This window comes from Neophocaena asiaeorientalis, unplaced genomic scaffold (assembly GCF_003031525.2).
Source record: "Neophocaena asiaeorientalis asiaeorientalis breed wild unplaced genomic scaffold, Neophocaena_asiaeorientalis_V1.1 scaffold136, whole genome shotgun sequence".
NCBI lineage: Eukaryota > Metazoa > Chordata > Mammalia > Artiodactyla > Phocoenidae > Neophocaena > Neophocaena asiaeorientalis.
The window spans coordinates 3,153,836-3,168,130 of record NW_020185333.1 but is presented as its reverse complement, the minus strand read 5'-3'; the positions used below and the strand labels follow the sequence as shown (position 1 = coordinate 3,168,130).

Here is a 14,295-nt window from a genome sequence, read left to right as displayed (position 1 = left end):
CTTCACCGACTTCACTGCTCCGAGTCCCTCGGTGCCCGCCGCGGTGGTTACGAAGGGGGCCGGGGCACAGGACCGAGCCGCGCGGAGCCCACCACCGCGGCCCGAGGGGGACCGCACCCGGCGGCTGGGTGCCTGCAGCGCGCCTTCCCTCCCTCGCCCAGGGGACCCGGCCGCGCCGACGCGCCAGGTGAGGAGGAGGCGACGGCCGGCGGGGTAGAAGGGGCTGCGCAGGCTCCGCGCGTCCGGGCCGCATCCCCCGGGCGCTGCCTCCCCCGCCGCCGAGTTGGTCGCCGCTTAGAGCGGCGACGGGGAGAGAAGATGAGACGGTGAGTGGCTGCCGGGGACGCAGAGTTTCTTGCTTCTCTTGTGGGCTGCAGGGACAAAAGCTCGGGCTGGGGTTAGCAGAGCCCGGGCTGAGCAGCCTCTGGGGCCCCGAACCCCAAGAATGGGTGGACCTCGGTTGAGAGGATCCTGGGGAGGGAGTCGCGGGGTGGCAGAGCAGCTCACAGAACTGTTGTAGGAAACGGGCGGGATTTGGGGGAGCCTGAGGCAACTTTTGTCGACAAGACTGGAATACCCAAGGAGAGAGGGATCGGGATCTTGGGGCTAGAGCTGCTTTGTCGCCGTGGGCGGAGGAAAGAGTCCGCTGCTGGATGGTATGGGCGCGGAATTCAGAAAAGACCCCCTCCCCCAAATATCTAGCTAGCTGCCCTCCTGGCTCACTTTGTTTCAAGAGTGGGGCTCACTAGTTTGAACCGCCCAGAGACTCAAATTCCCACTTGGCCATGGGTGCCCCCCAAAATTTATGGTTGGGGCGGTCTCCGCACCCCTAGAGATAGCAGCTGGAAGTAGAGAATGTTTTGAACCCCTGTTTCACCCGCGCCTGGCACGGCCGAGGCGCAGCTTGAAATGTTTGCTGGTACATTGAATAACTTAGTTCTAGCAGTCATCACTTATTAAAGCGCCGAGGACCTGGCTAACTCCCGCCACCGCCAGGAAATTAAAAGGCTGACAGGCTGTCGCTTCCAGACTTGGGGTTTCCTGTTTGAAAGAGCTTCGGAAGTCGAACCTGCTACCCATCTACCTTTCTCATGTAAAAGCGGGAACTGCGCCCTCAGCCTTTTATGTCGGTAGACTTTCCCGGGGCTGGAAATCCTCTCGCCCGGCCCTGCCCTCATCCCTAGAAGTCTTCCTTCTGCTGCTCTAAAGAAGCTCTCAACAATTCTAGAATGCACAGCTAGTCACAGCCAGACGCAGCTGGGAGTGGAACTAGAAGAAGAGGCATAAAAATGTGGCTAATTACAGATATTTATTATCAAGTATTGGACGCGTAACTTTAAGCTTCCTAGTTTGGCTTAATTTAGGCGTTTGAGATATGTCTCCGAGATTCTAACATCTGAATTCAGCTGGGAGAGGTCTAAATGAAGTTCACAGTTTCAGAGTGTTAGTTAAACTTTTGCCCTGAGAGCTCTTGAATTCTTGGTTCCTGGTAGGATAGCAACAGAGTAGTTGGATTTGGGATAAATAAACCTTTAGAGCTGCCCACTATTTTAACAGAATGGCTACATCCCTGGTACCATTGCCCTCAATTGTGTAAATATTTGTTTGAATAAAGAGCTAAGGTTCTTTGAAAAGTAATAGTTGTGTCTATTCATGATTCCCTTTTCATATCCTGGGCTTAAGTTATTTAAAAGGTTTTGTGTTTTATTTTATTTTTTTCGTTTTACATATTTAATGTGGAAATTTAAACATTATATGTACTTGAGAAACTCTGTAAAGTCCCAAAAACGTTTATAACTGGGGTTTCCTTTAAAAGTGAGGGGGAATAGAGCTTTTGCTCTTAGTTGACTAGCGTAGCCTTCACCTCTTGAGACCCAGAGGTTTGCAAATCCCAGCCTTTTTCACAAATGAAAAAATGAGATGTTGGGCTAGGAGTAGCCATCATTTCAATTTGCAGGCTTCAGTCTGTTTCATGCAACTGGCAGACGCTGTTCTTTTGGGCTGAGGACTGACTTTAGGGGGTGTCTCCTGGATCCGCATTTGAAGTGAGGGAGGAAAAGATAGCTGGGAAATTCTCCTAAGAGCTTGCTACCTCCTATCTTAAAGAACACCAGACGAAAGCTGGAACTCTTTAGCAACCTTTTCAGAAACATTTTATTTACTGGCTTTTGCACAAGAGAGGGAAGAAAAAACTGAAGTGATTAAACCCACCACTGGAGTTTGCTGTTTTCCTCAAAGCCCTCTTTTGAGGTCTGTACTGTAATGCAGGGGTTGATTCTGGAGTGCACCAGAGGACTTGCTGTGAAAAACGTGATTGCTTTTAAACACTTTTAAAGAGCAGTTGAGGTTATGACTCTGTACGCTAATTCTCAACCCTTAGCAGAAAGGCGGTTGGCTCTATGAATAACTTGGAAAGACAGTGGTTTTGTACATCTTCCAAGTGGAATACATGTGCTTTATAAATCTGACTGTTAGATCTTGATGTACTTTACTTATTAACTGTGGAAATGTCATCTATTTGAAACAAAAACAACTTTTAAGTGATGTGCTTTATTATAAAGCCCTGGTATACACAGCAGCTGTGGTTCTGAATGGAGGCGGGTGGAGTGGGGGTAACTTGCTCCCCAGTGGTTATTGGCCAGTGTCTGCAAACATTTTTGGTTGTCCCAACTCGGGGCAGGGGACAACCCCAGTTGCCAACTGGGGCTGGCCTCTAGTGGGTAAAGGCCTCAGATGATGCTGTGTAATATCCTATAATGCACAGGACACACAAACAATGAATATCTAGCCCCAAACTCTTCACTAGGGTATTACCTTGAGGGCATATGTTAAGAAGATTAGGGATCTTAATCTAATTTGGATCTTCTAGAAACTGGCTGTATTTTTGCTCAACACAGAGAGACCTTTTTGTCTGCAGCAGATTCTTTTGTCCTTGGCATTAAGAGTCTTCATATACCATAGATGTGGAGGGACTTGTGCTCACTGGCTTGAGTTGGCTTAAAATTACAGAATTTTGGAGTGCTACAGTGCAAGGGAGCCTCAGAGATCACTGAGCTCAACTTTTTTGTTTTATAGACACAAAAACTGAGATGCCCAGAGATAGTGACTGGTAAAGTCTCAAGTGTGTTAGTGACAGATGTTAGTTTTAGATAAAACCCAGGATTAGAGAAGTTAGAAACTGATATTCAGGCATATGTAAGTTTTTAAAAAATGGACCTGACCCTTTGTGAGAATTTAGAGGTCACATTCTCTGTGAGGAAATAAATAAACTCTTGGATGGGGGAAGGGTAGCATTAGCCATGGTGACTGTGGAGCATATGCCTGGGTGTGTCAGCCCCAAGAAGAACATAATTCTATTGTGCGACCTGTGACACTCCACGTCTGATGCCTGCACCATCCTTCCCATGGCAAAGTGGGCAACAGATGGTTCCACATTCATAGCAGATGCTATGGTACAAAACAGAACATTTGAGACTTTTTGTTCCTCCCTGCCTTATGGGTTAAGAGTAGAGGGCATGAATGGATAGGGTTGTCTTGGAGAGAAGAGAGGATGAGAGAGGCCTCCTGAATACAGAGTTAAAAAAGACATCTGGCATAGAAGGAAATGAGCATTCTTTCGGGCAGTTGTGAGGGATATTCATAAGCTGATGAGTGGATATGTAAGAGAAATGTGATATTTGCGTAGAACTTGGGTTAGGAATCTGAAGACATTTCAAGCTTGGCACTTTGGGGGAATAGGGCAAAATAATAATGGGGGTAAAAGGAATCTCAGAAATCCTCTTATCTGAATCTGCTCACTTGGCTAGTGAGAACCTCCTAACTCCTGTTTCATTGTACTTTCTTGTACAACCCCCAGTCTGTATCTTTCCATCTGTTTACTTAGTGGGGAAGAAAATGATAGTAATATAAAGTTTTTGTTCATCTTCTGGGAGAGTGTAAAAAGCATGTATTTGTGAATAGCTCTGCTTACAGAAAGGAGTTATCTCAAAGAGTTTTTGACGATCAGAAAAGTTGTGTACTTATGGCTGCTCTCACATTTTACATTACTATGATTACCCATTAGTCCTGTGATTATGGATTTTAGTTGTGTGCTAAGTGGTCCTGCCATGGTAGTTATAATCCTCAAATCTGGGAGGTTCTGGAAATATAGGAGAATTTTTTAGTGTGCCTTTCTTGGAAGAGCTCCAAACCTCGCTGTGGTAGGTTCTTATCATTTTGACAACTAGCCAATGGGTGTACCTCAAAGCCGAGTACATAGTAGTATATTTAGAAATGATTCAGAAGTGATGACTTTTTAAAGAGGGCTGCTCTCTGCAGGTGCTGCAGTAAAGGGGTATAGCACCCTTTTCATTATCACCTTTCCGGTAGTCATTCTTTTTTTTTTTTTTTTTTTTTTTACAATTTTTTGTTCTTTTTTTTTCAGGGGTGAGTACATAGTAGTATATTTAGAAATGATTCAGAAGTGATGACTTTTTAAAGAGGGCTGCTCTCTGCAGGTGCTGCAGTAAAGGGGTATAGCCCCCTTTTCATTATCCCCTTTCCGGTAGTCATTCTTTTTTTTTTTTTTTTTGTCGTGTAGTCATTCTTGTTACTTATTTTTCAGGTGATGGAAGAGAAGATGAGTTTGTTTTTTTTATAATTGTTGGCTGGAAATATTTGTTGGCATTTGATTAATGTGACTCTTATCTTTTGAAAGTGAATAAAACCAAAAAGGGTAGCTCAGGTTTTCAAATCCCTTCAAAATGAGTATTTGGTAAGGCAGAACTTGTTTCTGCCACCCAGAAATTCTAGCCTTCTAAGGGTTAATTTGCAGAGTTGTTTTCATGATATTTAGGAATGTTTTTAGATGTTGAAAAGAAGGTTTGTGCTGTATCTGCTTTAAAGGCAAGATTGTTATCTATAGCCGCTAATGATCAACAGAGGAAACCCAAATATAAAAATCATTTTTGTTGAAATTCAGTGGGAAGGCTGGGGGCTGGAGAAGCTTGCCATACAAAGAAACAGGTAAATAAGGTATAGATTAACAGGCTGAGTTATCTGGAGACTTTTTTGAGAGGTTTTTTTACAAGAGATATTTGATTTGCTTAGTGTGAGTGGGTTGAGTTTATTAGATGAACTCCTTTTCCTTACTTTGCAAATTAAGGGGAAGAAAAATTTGTTCTTGCCTATATTTAATATTGTTACCTCAAGCAGGGTCAGCTTTTTCCAAGATTTGCTGCTAAATCTAGAGTTCAGTGGAAATCAGTGTTGATCATCTTAGAATATTTTGTTTGCATGTAGCATGTGACCTCTCCAGATGGCGATGTGCTTGTGGAATCAGCATAAGGAATGGCAAAAACGCTAAAAGTTACAATCTTTCTCCTCGATTTGTTTCTTGAGCACCGTATTGCTAAAACAAGGGCAGGTAAAAGCAAAGGAAAGCCAGCTTCTGCGTTCGTTTGTCCAGTTCAGATGCAGCCTGAGCAGTGCTTCATAGTCAAGAGATATTCAGAGGGGACTGGGAAGTGAGGTCTGGCTGCCACACTGCTTACATCATTGCAGAAGTAGGTTTTTGAAAACATATTTAGTAAGGAAATTGCAAGCCATGGGAATGTAGACAAAATATTTCTTATACATCATGCAGAATCAAATAGCCGTATTATATTACACTAACATAACTCTGACCAGGCCTTCTTCCCACTACGTTATGCTGAAATAATTTACCATGCCCTTGGAATGTCATGGGCAACCGCACCGGTGCAATCTTTTCCCAGTTAGGTAGCTGCCACCTTATCACTAAAACATGTTTCTGTTCTGTAGTCATTTCCATTTCCTGCGTTGTATAACTGGCACTCCTGTGTTATTTAACCTGTGTCTATGGGAGCCTAGAAAGTTGGAGCCGAAAGAACATCTAGTTCACCCTCACCATTTTAAATATGGAGAAACCTCTGCTAAAACAAGGTGAAGACGGGCCAAGGGATTTGCTCTGGCTCTTTCTTCTGTTGGTTATTTTGGCAGAACCAGGACGAGGGTCGGGTATCCTGACTCATGTTCCTGGCAGTGTGTCCCATACTTTTTGCGCTAGATTGGCCATGACAATAAAAATAACATCCTAATGTAACCATTTCCTTTATTAGGGCTTTTGTTCAGATATAAAAAACAGCATTGATTAAATTTAGTGTAGTCAGTTGTTTACTGACCTCTGCTGGTTCAAGTCCTTTTTCCTTTTCCTTCCAAGCAAAATAAATGGTTAAAAAAGGTGGGTCGCAGCAAAGGGAAATATTGTCTATAACACCCACTTCGCATAACCTACAGTTAAGTAATGAAGAGATGGTATCATTATTGTTTTGTTTTGTTTACGTTATAGTATTTTTTTAAAACCCATCCACTCAGTTTTTGAGTTAAAGGGAAAAACACTATGACCATGGGTGATGTGGCCACCTTGTGTTTGTTCCATCTATCCTGAGCCTACTTATCCCCTGACTATTCCCAGTTCACAAGTATTGAGTAAGGGAATGGGGAATAGTACGTTTGGATTTGGTGAATGTTACTTTGAAAAAACAGAAGCTGACTCTGAAGAGAATGTATTTTGATCGGTAGTATGGAATGGGGACAGGATGCTGTAAAGATCAGAGTTTGCTCCCACCAACTCTCAGCTTCCAATTCCAGCCCATAGGGGTGGTTTCAGGGTCAAGAGAGAGCATCTTCATCCCCATGTGATCCCAGAGTCAATATTTTTCTTGCATAAATTGGTTTTAGAGGATGCTTTTTCCTGGAGTACCCCTCTGCTTCAGGAAGTAAATCTGAAGCACAGGTGCAAACAGACATTCAAGACCTCCAACTTAGTTATTCCATGACTCTGCTTCTTGGCTTTGTCTCACTGTGGTGATCACATAATACAGGAGGATTGTTCAGAGGCTACAGTCAGAATCACCTAAACACGGGGATGAATTATGCCAATGATCAGGAATAAGAAACATCTGGAAATATTTGCTTTACTTGGAAAAATTTTAGAAACCTTTATCTTCAACTAAAGCTATCTTAGGATTCTATAAAGAACCCTGAAAATATGGGTCTGTAATATCCTACCTAAAGAACTCTCCCACTTTCAGAGAAGCCATCACATAATTTAAGAATCTATAAAGTATGTTGGTCTCTGTCTTAGCATAAATATGGAAGGGTATGTGTGTGTGTTTTAATGGTTTTTTGAGGCTGAAATTCTTCAAGATATGGCAGGTTTGTCAGTTTTTGTGTTTACATTTTAACTTTCTGAAGAGGTGGGTTTTATTTGAATATGCATAGTAGTGAAATTTAGCTATTGTGACCTACCATTATCTTGCAAGTATCCGAAATATTATGGCCTGATACTTGTAATCTAGACAATGCATTTCCTTTCAGATTTCTCCAAGGTACTTAAAAAAAAAAAAATCTCCTTTTAGGAGCTTAATTCAATATGACAGAAGGTTAGTATTTCGTACTTTTTAAAAAATCAGCAAGGAGCCACTGTATGAACACATCCTTCTTTGTAAACTGAGCCACTATCATTTTTAAGTCAGTATATATTCATATATTTTTATTCATATTGGTTTTCGGAATGCACACATCTTTTACTTTTTAAATATTTTTATTATGGAAAATTTTAAACATACATAAAAATTAAAAGAATAATGCAGTGAAATCTCATGTACCCATCATTCAGTTTCAACAGTTACCTACATATGCTGATATTGTTTCATCTGTAGACCTTACTTCCCCCCAAACATAGATTGTTATAAAGCAGATTCCAAATACTGTAGTATTTTATTCATAAAAAATTTAAAATATAAATCTAAGAGCTTAGGATTTTTAAAAAATACAGCAAATCATTATCACACCTAAAAACAAAAATGGGAGTAATTAAAATATCTTTTTTCCAGTCAGTGTTCAGATTCTCTGATTGTCACATAAAATTTTTGTTTAATAGTTGGATTGTTCAAAACAGAATCCAAACAAGGTCTACATATTGCATTTAATTGTTAATTGGTGTATCTCCTGGTTCTTTTTAAATCTAGAACTGTTCCCTCTCTTATTTTTTTCCTTGCCATTTGCTGGTTGAAGACATTTGTTATTTTTCTGTAGACTTCCACATGTTTTAGATTTAAGTGATACTTTCTCCATAGTGTTGTTTAATGTATTCCTCTGTTCTTTGTATTTTCTGTAATCGGAGACACCATGTTTTGTTGTTTTTTTTTAATAAATGTATTTATTTATTTATTTTTGGCTGTGTTGGGTCTTCGTTGCTGCACACGGGCTTTCTCTAGTTGTAGCGAGTGGGGGCTACTCTTGGTTGCGGCGCGTGGGCTTCTCACTGTGGTGGCTTCTCTTGTCACGGAGCACGGGCTCTAGGCACACAGGCTTCAGTAGTTGTGGCACGCAGGCTCAGTAGTTGTGGCACAGGGGCTTAGTTGCTCCGCGGCATGTGGGATCTTCCTGGACCAGGGCTTGAACCCGTGTCCCTTGCACTGGCAGGCGGATTCTTAACCACTGCACTACCAGGAAAGTCCGGAGACAGCATGCTTTTAATTTGAGAACTTTCCTTGTCCATCCACATCTCTACAAATGACCCAATTTCATTCTTTTTATGGTTGAGTAATATTCCATTGTATATATGTACCACATCTTCATCGATTTGTCTGTCGATGGGCATTTAGGTTGCTTCCATGACCTGGCTGTTGCTGCAATGAACATTGGGGTGCATGTGTCTTTTTTCCTTTTTTTTAAAAACATCTTTATTGGAGTATAATTGCTTTATAATGTTGTGTTAGTTTTTGCTGTACAACAAAGTGAATCAGCTATATGTATACATATATCCCCATATCCTCTCCCTCTTGCCTCTCCCTCCCAGCCTCCCTATGCCACCCCTCTAGGTAGTCACAAAGCACCGAGCTGATCTCCCTGTGCTATGCAGCTGCTTCCCACTAGCTATCTATTTTACATTTGGTAGTGTATATATGTCCATGCCACTCTCTCACTTCGTCCCAGCTTACCCTTCCCCCTCCCCGTGTCCTCAAGTCCATTCTCTATGTCTGCGTCTTTATTCCTGTCCTGCTCCTAGGTTCATCACAACCATTTTTTTTTAATTCCATGTATATGTGTTAGCATACAGTATTTGTTTTTCTCTTTCTGACTTACTTCAATCTGTATGACAGACTCTAGGTCCATCCACCTTGCTACAAATAACTCAGTTTCGTTCCTTTTTATGGCTGAGTAATATTCCATTGTATATATGTACCATGTCTTCTTTATCCATTTGTCTGTCAATGGACATTTAGGTTGCTTCCATGACCCGGCTATTGTACATAGTGCTGCAATGAACATGGGGATGCAAGTGTCTTTTTGAATTATGGTTTTCTCTGGGTATATGCCCAGTAGTGGAATTGCTGGATCATATGGTAATTCTATTTTTAGTTTTTTAAGGAACCTCCATACTGTTCTCCATAGTGGCAGTATCAATTTACATTCCCACCAACAGTACAAGAGGGTTCCCTTTTCTCCACACCCTCCCCAGCATTTGTTGTTTGTAGATTTTCTCATGGTGCCCATTCTAACCAGTGTGAGGTGATACCTCATTGTAGTTTTGATTTGCATTTCTCTAATGATTAGTGATGTTGAGCATTCTTTCATGTGTTTGTTGACAATCTGTATATCTTCTTTGGAGAAATGTCTGTTTAGGTCTTCTGCCCATTTTTTGATTAGGTTGTTTGTTTTTTTAATATTGAGCTGCATGAGCTGTTTATATATTTTGGAGATTAATCCTTTGTCCATTGATTCATTTGCAAATATTTTCTCCCATTCTGAGGGTTGTCTTTTCATCTTGTTTATAGTTTCCTTTGCTATGCAAAAGCTTTTAAGTTTCATTAGGTTCCATTTGTTTTTATTTCCATTACTCTGGGAGGTGGGTCACAAAAGATCTTGCTGTGATTTATGTCAAAGAGTGTTCTTCCTATGTTTTCCTCTAAGAGTTTTATAGTGTCTGGTCTTACATTTAGGTCTTTAATCCATCTTGAGCTTATTTTTGTGTATGGTGTTAGGGAGTGTTCTAATTTCATTCTTTTACATGTAGCTGTCCAGTTTTCCCAGCACCACTTGTTGAAGAGACAGACTTTTCTCCATTGTATATCCTTCCTCCTTTGTCATAGATTAGTTGATCATAGGTGTCTGGGTTTAAATCTGGACTTTCTATCCTGTTCCATTGATCTATATTTCTGTTTTTGTGCCAGTACCTTACTGTCTTGATTACTGTAGCTTAGCAGTATAGTCTCAAGTCAGGGTGTCTGATTCCTCCAGCTCCATTTTTTTCCCTCAAGATTGCTTTGGCTATTCAGGGTCATTTTTATCTCCATACAAATTATGCAGTTTTTTGATCTAGTTCTGTAAAGAATGACATTGGTAATTTGATAGGGATTGCATTGAATCTGTAGATTGCTTTGGGTAGTATAGTCATTTTCACAGTATTGATTCTTCCCATCCAAGTACATGGTATATCTCTCCATCTGTTTGTGTCATCTTTGATTTCTTTCATCAGTGTCTTATAGTTTTCTGAGTACAGGTAGTTTACCTCCTTAAGTAGGTTTATTTCTAGGTTTTTTATTCTTTTTCCTGCAATGGTAAATGGGAGTGTTTCCTTAATTTCCCTTGCAGATTTTTCATCATTAGTGTATAGGAATGCAAGAGATTTCTGTGCATTAATTTTGTATCCTGCAACTTTACTCAATTCATTGATTAGCTCTAGTAGTTTTCTGGCGACATCTTTAGCATGATCTATGTATAGTATCATGTCAACTGCAAACAGTGGCAGTTTTACTTATTCTTTTCCAGTTTGGATTCCTGTTATTTCTTTTTCTTCTCTGATTGCTGTGGCTAGGACTTCCAAAACTGTGTTGAATAATAGTGGCAAGAGTAGACATCCTTGTCTTATTCCTGATCTTAGAGGAAATGCTTTCAGTTTTTCACCATTGAGAATGATGTTTGCTGTGGGTTTTTCATATATGGTCTTTATTATGTTGAGGTATGTTCCCTCTATGCCCACTTTCTGGAGAGTTTTTATCATGAAAGGGTGTTGAATTTTGTCAAAAGGTTTTTCTGCATCTATTGAGATGGTCATATGGTTTTTATTCTTCAATTTGTTAATATGGTGTATCACATTGATTGATTTGCGTATATTGAAAAATCATTGTATCCCTGGGATAAACCCCACTTAATCATGTTGTATGATCCTTTTAATGTGTTGTTGGATTCTCTTTGCTAGTATTTTGATGAGGATATTTTCATCTATATTCATCAGTGATACTGGTCTGTAATTGTCTTTCTATGTAGTATCTTTGTCTGGTTTTAGTATCAGGGGGATAGTGATGGTGATGGTGGCCTCATAGAATGAGTTTGGAAGTGTTCCTTCCTCTGCAGTTTTTTGGAAGAGTTTGGGAACGATGGGTGTTAGCTCCTGTCTAAATGTTTGATAGAATTCACCTGTGAAGCCATCTGGTCCTGGACTTCTGTTTGTTGGAAGATTTTTAATCACAGTTTCAATTTCATTCCTTGTGATTGGTCTGTTCATATTTTCTGTTTCTTCCTGGTTCAGTCTTGGAAGGTTATACCTTTCTAAGAATTTGCCCATTTCTTCATGGTTGTCCATTTTATTGGCATAGGTTGCTTGTAGTAGTCTCTTAGGATGCTTTGTATTTCTTCAGTGTCCATTGTAACTTCTCCTTTTTCATTTCTAATTTTATTGACTTGAGTCCTCTCCTTCTTTTTCTTGATGAGTCTGGCTAAAGGTTTATCAATTTTGTTTATCTTCTCAAAGAACCAGCTTTTAGTTTTATTGATCTTTGCTATTGTTTTCTTTGTTTCTATTTCATTTATTTCTGCTCTGATTTTTATGATTTCTTTCCTTCGACTAGCTTTGGATTTTATTTGTTCTTTTTCTGGTTGCATTAGGTGTAAGGTTAGATTGTTTATTTGAGATTTTTCTTGTTTCTTGAGGTAGGATTGTATTGTTATATTCTTCCCTCTTAGAGCTGCTTTTGCTGCATCCCGTAGGTTTTGGATCATCGTGTTTTTGTTGTCATTTGTGTCTAGGTATATTTTGATTTGTTCTTTGATTTCTTCAGTGATCTCTTGTTCCTTTAGTAACGTATTGTTTAGCCTCCATGTGTTTGTGTCTTTTACATTTTTTTCCCTGTAATGGATTTCTAATCTCATAGGGTTGTGGTTGGAAAAGATGCTTGAGATGATTTCAGTTTTCTTAAATTTACTGAGGCTTGATTTGTGACCCAAGATGTGATCTATCCTGGAGAATGTTCTGTGTGCACTTGAGAAGAAAATGTAATCTGCTGTCTTCGGATGGAATGTTCTATAAATATCAATTAAATCTATCTGGTCTATTGTGTCATTTAAAGCTTGTGTTTCCTTATTCATTTTATGTCTGGGTGATCTGTCCATTGGTGTTAGTGAGGTGTTAAGGTCTCCCACTGTTATTGTGTTACTGTTGATTTCCTCCTCTATAGTTGTTAGCATTTGCCTTATGTATTGAGGTGATCCATGTTGGGTGCATAAATATTTATAATTGTTATATCTTCTTCTTGGATTGATCCCTTGATCATTATGCAATGTCCTTCCTGTCTCTTGTAACATTCTTTATTTTAAAGTCTGTTTTATCTGATATGAATATTGCTACTCCAGCTTTTTTTAATTTTCCATTTGCACGGAATGTCTTTTTCCATCCCCTCACTTTTAGTCTGTATGTGTCCCTAGGTCTGAAGTGGGTTTCTTTTAGACAGCATACAGATTGGTCTTGTTTATATATCCTTTCAGAGAGCCTGTGTCTTTTGGTTGAAGCATGTAATCCATTTACATTTAAGGTAATTATCAATATGTATGTTCCTATTACCATTTTCTTAAGTTTTGGGGGTTTGTTTTTGTACGTCCTTTTCTTCTCTTGTGTTTCCCACTTAGAGAATTTCCTTTAGCATTTGTTGTAGAGCTGGTTTGGTGGTGCTGAATTCTCTTAGCTTTTGCTTGTCTGTAAAATTTTTGATTTCTCCGTCAAGTCTGAATGAGATCCTTGCTGGGTAGAGTAATCTTGTTTGTAGGTTCTTCCCCTTGGTCACTTTAAATATATCATGCCACTTCCTTCTGGCTTGTAGAGGTTCTGTTGAGAAATCAGTTGTTAACCTTGTGGGAGTTCCCTTGTATGTTATTTGTCGTTTTTCCCTTGTTGCTTTTAATAATTTTTCTTTGTCTTTGATTTTTGCCAATTTATTACTATGTGTCTCAGTTTGTTTTTCCTTGGGTTTATCCTGCCTGGGACTCCCTGCACTTCTTGGGCTTTGGTGGCAATTTCCTTTCCCATGTTAGGGAAGTTTTCAATCATAATCTCTTCAAATATTTTCTTGGGTCCTTTCTCTCTCTCTTCTCCTTCTGGGACCCCTATAATGTGAATGTTGTTGCATTTAATGTTGTCCCAGAGGTCTCTTAGGCTGTCTGTTTCTTTTCATTCTTTTTTCTTATTCTGTTCCACAGCTGTGAATTCCACCATTGTGTCTTCCAAGTCAATTATCCATTCTTCTGCCCTAGTTATTCTGCTATTGATTCCTTCTAGTCTATTTTTCATTTCAGTTATTGCATTGTTAATCTCTGTTTGTTCCTCTAGGTGTTTGGTTTTTTATTCTTTTAGGTCTTTGTTAAACATTTCTTGTATCTTCTTGATCTTTGCCTCCATTCTTTTTCTGAGGTCCTGAATCATCTTCACTATCATTATTCTGAATTCTTTTTCTGGAAGGTTGCCTATCTCCACCTCATTTATTTTTTTGTGGGGGGGATTATCTTGTTCATTCATCTGGTACATAGTCCTCTGTCTTTTTATTTTGTCTTTCTTTCTGTGAGTGTGGTTTTCGTTCCACAGGCTGCAGAATTGAAAAGCTGTTTTAATAATGATATAAACACAAATGTGAGTCCAATTGGTAAAAGTCACATCTTGAATATTTAGATAAAAGTCAGGAGTTTGGCAAGTAGGAAGGGAATTTGAATGACCCAAATGTTTTTTGAGGTTTTTCCTGCTTTCTGTCCTTCTTCCCCTGCCTTCCTCACAGGCTGAAAAGAGTTATCACAGGAAGTGTGCAGCCAAATTCCTTGGGTGGTCTAAAGAATATTTTAAAGTTCAGGCAGACAAGTCTTATTCAAGGGACCGGCACAAAATGGTTTAAACGTCCCTATTGATGTTTTACCCTCTTTACAAGAGTCCTGTAAGATTCTTAAGAATTCCTCATATAAAACAATCTA

The 14,295-nt window shown here is 39.7% G+C and overlaps 1 protein-coding gene across 12 annotated transcripts in view; it reads left to right on the top strand.

The window, feature by feature from the left end:
• The window catches only part of PHLDB2 (pleckstrin homology like domain family B member 2), a 235,721-nt gene that overhangs the window by 112,970 nt on the left and 108,456 nt on the right, over positions 1-14,295 (top strand). For 7 of the 12 annotated variants that reach the window (XM_024735337.1, XM_024735335.1, XM_024735339.1 and 4 more), the window contains exon 1: positions 297-326. The exons of 1 other annotated variant lie outside the window; for it this stretch is intronic. The gene's annotated coding sequence lies outside the window, so the exon portion shown is untranslated. Of the gene's footprint in view, positions 1-23; positions 188-296; positions 327-14,295 lie in introns of those variants that run through there. 4 more of the 12 variants (XM_024735343.1, XM_024735342.1, XM_024735341.1 and 1 more) reach the window with 1 other exon arrangement.